Source organism: Quercus lobata, chromosome 7 (genome assembly GCF_001633185.2).
Source record: "Quercus lobata isolate SW786 chromosome 7, ValleyOak3.0 Primary Assembly, whole genome shotgun sequence".
NCBI lineage: Eukaryota > Viridiplantae > Streptophyta > Magnoliopsida > Fagales > Fagaceae > Quercus > Quercus lobata.
The window spans coordinates 1,480,212-1,486,211 of NC_044910.1; positions in this window are offsets into that span (position 1 = coordinate 1,480,212).

The following is a 6,000-nucleotide window of genomic DNA, read 5'->3' on the forward strand; positions in this document are numbered from 1 at the left end:
CAAGGCTTGTGTCCTGAGGAGTTAAACAAGGTTGAGGTTCTGTTTAACACTTAGAATTTTTCCATGCAAAGTTAATTTACCCAATGCTTGTGACCCAAGAAGTCAAACAAGGCCGAGGTTCTATTTAACACTTAGAGTTTTTCCATGCAAGGTTAATTTACCCAAGGCTTGTGACTCAAGGAGTTGAACAAAGCTGAGGTTCTGTTTAACACTTAGAATTTTTCCATGCACAGCGATTACTTCACCAAATGCATCCATAATGAAATACAAATAAACCAAATATGATTAACAAAAAGTTCATAGCATTAATAATAATGACGCCGCAAATCATTTACATTCCATGGACATGGGATTACATTTTCATCCAAGTCTTCTAGGTAATAAGTCCCAATGCCAGCCACTGAAGTTATCCTGCACAACCCCTCCCAATTAAGCACCAATTATCCCCAGGCGGGGTTCTTCAATGTTCCCTTCACCTTTCTCAAAACCAAATCTCCTAGGGCTAAAGGCCTTAATCTCACTCCCTTATCATACCCTTGCTTAAGTCTTTGTTGGTAATGTGCCATTTTTACTACAGCTACCTTTCTCCTTTCCTCAACCATATCCAAGTTGTCTGAAAGTAGACGGTTATTTTCCTCAACACTGAACTGATCAGTTCTTAGGGTCGAGAACTCTGACTCAAGAGGGATTACCACTTCTACCCCATAGGTCATTGAGAAAGGAGTTTCTCTAGTTGATCTTTGAGGTGTAGTACGATAGGTCCACAAAACATGGGGAAATTCATCCACCCATTTCCCTTTTGCATCATCTAGCCTCTTCTTCAAGCCAGACACTATAACTTTATTGGTAGCCTCAGCTTGGCAATTTCCCTGAGGATAAGCAGGTGTAGAATACCTGTTTCTAATCCCCAACTCCCCAAAATATCTTCAGAAGGCTTTACTATCAAACTGAAGACTATTATTTGAGACCAATGTGTGTGGGACACCAAACCTAGTGATGATATTCCTCCAAATGAACCTCCTAGCATCTATGTCCTTAATGTTAACAAGTGGTTCTGCTTCTACCCACTTGGTAAAATAATCTGTCCCGACGATGAGCCACCTTCGGTTCCCAATGGCTCGAGGAAAGGGTCTTACTATATCCATGCCCCACTAAGCAAATGGCCAAAGACTGGAAAGTGGATTCAGGACTCCCCCTAGTTGATGAATGTTTGGGGCATATCTCTGACATTGGTCACACTTCCTCACATAATCCTAAGAAGCTTTCTGCATGCTCGGTCACCAATACCCTTGAGTGAGGGCTCTATAGGCCAAAGACATTCCTCTTGTATGACTCCCACACATCCCTTCATGCAACTCTTTCAACAAAGGTTCTATTGCCTCAAGATGCACATATAATAAGTACGGCCCAGTGTAAGATCGCTTATACAACTTTTGTTCCCTTGACAAACAATAATGAGGAGCCCTCCTTCGCACTTTCTCTGCCTCCCCCTTGTCCTTGGGCAGCAAACCTTGCTTCAAAAATGTTACTATGGGGTCCATCCAGCTTGGCCCAACTTGAATGCTATGTTCCTCGACCCAAGGCTTCCTTGTAAGACTAGAATTAACCATGTCTTCAACAATAACAACCTGTGGAATATTTGATCCCAGAGAAGTTGCCAACATCGCCAAAAAGTCTACATGAGAGTTCTGTCCTCTAGGGATTTGCTTTAAAAGAAAGCTCCTAAACGGTGCCCGAGCCTGCTTTACTTTAGCAAGATATCCTTGCATCCTCTCATCTCGAGCCTCAAACTCCCCATTGACCTGGCCTACCACTAACTGAGAATCAGAATAGAACTCTACCACTTCTCCTCCTAGCTTACTAACCATAGCCACTCCAGCTAGCAGATATTCATACTCAGCCTCGTTGTTAATAACTAGGAAACTCAATCACAATGACTTCTCCATTACCAGCTTCTCGGGAGTGATTAACACAATCCCTATCCTTGCTCTTTTTCGGTTAGCTGCACCATCAATGTAAACTTCCCAAGGGGGAATAACCATGGCCGAGGTGGTCATAACACCCAATTCTTTCTCTTCCTCACTTACTGTACCCTCGGTGAATTCCTCCATAAAGTCTGCTAGGACTTGCCCTTTTATTGCAGTCCGAGGCATGTATTTGATATCATAGGCACCCAGCTTGGTTCCCCATTTAGCAATTCTACCTGTATAATCTGATTTTCGTAGAAGAGCTTGCAAAGGGAGCTGGGTAAGCACCACCACAGTGTAAGCCTGAAAATAATGAGAAAGCTTCCTAGTGACATGCACAATGGCCAATACTGCCTTCTTCAAGGGTAATTAACGTGTCTCAGCCTCTTGTAAGGACTTACTAACATAGTAGACCGGACTTTGGACCCCATCCTCATTTTTGACTAAGACCAGACTGACAGCATAATTTGTAACTACTAAGTACGCATACAACACTTCCTCCTTCTCAGGCCTAGAGAGGATTGGGGGGCTTGACAAATATCGCTTAAGCTCCTTAAAGGCCACTACACACTCCTCGGTCTAATGAAAGTCCTTCCACTTATGAAGAAAGTGGAAATATGGATAACACATGTCTGCTGACTGAGAAATGAACCTATTCAAAGCCGCTGCCATCCTAGTCAATTTCCGCACTTCTTTGGGATTCCGAGGAGGATGTAAGATGTTAATGGCCTTAATCTGATTGGGGTTGATCTCAATTCCTCAGTGCATTATCATGTAGCCTAGAAACTTTCCCGAGCTAACCCTAAAAGAACATTTAGACGCGTTCAGGCATAGCTTATGTTCTCTCAACACCGAGAATACCTCCCCTAAATCTACCAAGTGCTCTTCTACCTGCCTACTCTTTATCACCATGTCATCAATGTAGGCCTCTATGTTCCTCCCAATCTGTGACTCAAACATCCACGTCACTATTCTTTAATACGTGGATCCCGCATTTTTAAGGCCAAAGGGCATTACACGATAGTGGTAATTCCCATTAGGAGCACAAAAAGTTATCTTCTCTTGGTCAGACAATGATAGAGGTATCTGATGATACCCTTAAAAGGCATCCAAGAAACTCATCTAAGGATGCCCCACTATTGCATTCACCAATTAATCAATCTGAGGTATGGGAAAAGGGTCCTTCGGGCAAACCTTATCCAAATCAGTGAAATCCACACATACACACACACTCCACTTCCCACTCTTCTTCTTTACTACCACAGTGTTAGCTAACCGCTCGGGGTAAAAGATCTCCTTAATTGTTCCAGCTTGTTTTAATTTGTTTACTTCTACCTTTACTGCCTCGGCATGCTCTTTGGATAAGCGCCGAGGAGGTTGCTTACATGGTGTAGCCTTGAGATTCACGTTCAATTGATGACATATAAACCCAGGATCAATCCCTAGTACATCATAAGTGCTCAAGCAAATGTATCAATGTTGACTTCCAAAAACTTCACCAACTTAGCCTTTTCCAATAATGGCAACTGGGACCCCACTTGAAAAAACTACTCTGTTACTCAAGTAAGGCACTTTGGCGTCTTTAGGATCCTCTTTTGGGGGTATGGAGAGGGTTGCCAACACCAGCTCCATATTCTAAGAGGTTTCTTTGTCCCCGGAGAGACCCTTTGGAGCCATTGGGGGTAGGTCAAAGCCCTGGGCTACTTCCTCAATGACCTCTCTTGGCTCTGTGGAACCCTCAGCTTGCTTTGCCCCCTCTAGAGAAGTGTTGGCTGCAGGAGGAGCTTCAGGTGGGCTGCCTTGAATTTCACCTACCTCTGAGGACACTGGGTCGGCTTTGGAGTCTGCAGAGCTTGAAGACCGTATAACGGGGGGGGGGGGTAGTAGACACTTTCTGCTTTCCTGAGCATGGAAGAGGCCTCAACCCTGGCCTGGTTAAGGGCCTCATCCCATGTCAAGGCACAGTAAGTTCTACATACTACAGGGACCTTGGCCTTAAAGGCGTCCTCGGTCTCGGCCACCCCAACTTCGTACCCGTGCTACTCCACTTCATCCCTGGCCTTCTCTACCTCATCCTTGACCTTCTCGGCTAAAGCCTTAGCTTTCTTAGGAGCATGTCGTGGGGGACATAAGGCCATAAAAATTTAATGAGGAGCGCGCCTCGTAAGCCTAAGTGACAGGAGCATGTCTTGGGCAATTAAAAAGGCGTTTTTATGAGCAGAAATGAGATGAAATGAACACAGGGCAGGCGCGGTGACGTCGACATTCTCCTTTCTTCTCGAGGATCTAGAAAGAAGAATCTCGAAAGGCTATTGTAAGGATATTGGGCCCAGGAGTCCGTCATTGGTTTATATTTCGAGCCTGGGGCCCAATCCAAGGACGAAAGGTTGCCCGAAGAAGAAACATCTTTGTTAGAGAAGGCCGAGTTAGCAAATAGAGGGTAGTTTTGCTCATAGGGACCCAAAAGAAGGGGCCGAGGATAAAGGCACCCTCGGCTGACCAATGCCGAGGTTCGAAGAAGTTGTCTATTGCTCAGAGTGACCTCACCAAAAAATCTCATTGGTGTTGATAAGCATTGTAGAAGCATCAAGCAAGGGAAAGATCTAAAGTATCTAAGGAGAAAGCTGCTGCCTCCGCATTAAAAGTACTGTAGCTAACTCTCTAGCCGCATTAATGTGGAGGTGATGCCTAAACAGTAGACTCCAGCCTTACAGCTACTACATAAGGACTTATAGGAAGTGTTGATGGGACAAGTATCCACAACGACCGTCTAGCATGCACGTGGAAGGTGGAGATGAAAAGAAAGGGAATATAAAAGGAGAGGGAAAGAACAAGATAGAGGATCAAGAAAAAAGGAGAAAAACATTGTAGCATTCAGAAATCATACTTGTAATTAGACTTGAGAAAAATTATATAAGAACTGACATCTTCAAACTTTGCTGAGAACGATTTTTCCCTAATACACCCCCATTTCATTTCATTCTCTTGTCATTTGAATCCCCTTTAGTGTTTGTTTAATCCACTACAACCCAGTTTTCCAACTCATACTCTACAAATTCATTATTTTGGGCTTTTTGGGCCTTAGTCCATCCAAGTAGTAGGCTATGAATTCAAATTTAGTCCTTACAATAATATAAAGTAATATATATATATATATATAATTTTTTATTTATAGGAAACACAAAATTCATTACTTAAAAAAAAAAAGCTTGCCCTTTGTTTGTGTGGTAAACAGTTATATAAAAAAGAAAATGAAATTCTCTTATGAGAAAACGCTTTGTTATAGATTATTAATCCTAATATATAATTTTATGAATTTTTTTTAAATAAATTATATATTACATTTCATTTTAAAATAATCAAATATTCCCGCGCGATGTGCAGGGTTGTGACTCATTTTTCATAATTATTGACATGTAATGTAATGTTGGAATTGATCATAAAAATAAAAAATAAATAAATAAAAAAAGAGTAAGGGTCCATTTGGGAACAACTTATTTTGCTGAAATTGAAATTTTTTTACTAAAAGTACTGTAAATAAAGCTAAAAGGTGGTTGAAATAGTATAATAAGACCAATGAATAGTAGCAAAAATAAGCTAAATAGTAAAAAGAAAAAAAAAAAAAAAAAACCGGCCTTTTAAGCTAATGCCAACTTATTTTACTATTCAGTTTATTTTTGCTACTATTCATGGATCTCACTACATTTTTTGGTACTATTTATGGGTTCCACTGTACTAATTCCGCTAACTTTTACCTTTATCTACAGTATATTCATTCATAATTATTGACATGTATTGTAATGTTGGAATTGATCATATAAAATAAAATAAGTATAAGTGTGTGTGTGGCATGGATTATTTTTGCCAACTTATTTTACTATTCAACTTATTTTTGCTACTATTCATAGGTCTCATTGCACTTTTTGGTATTATTCATGGGTCCCACTATACTATTTCAGCTAACTTTTACTTTTATCTACAGTATATTTAGTAAAAAGTTTTTAGTTTCAGTAAAATAAGCAGATTCTAAACA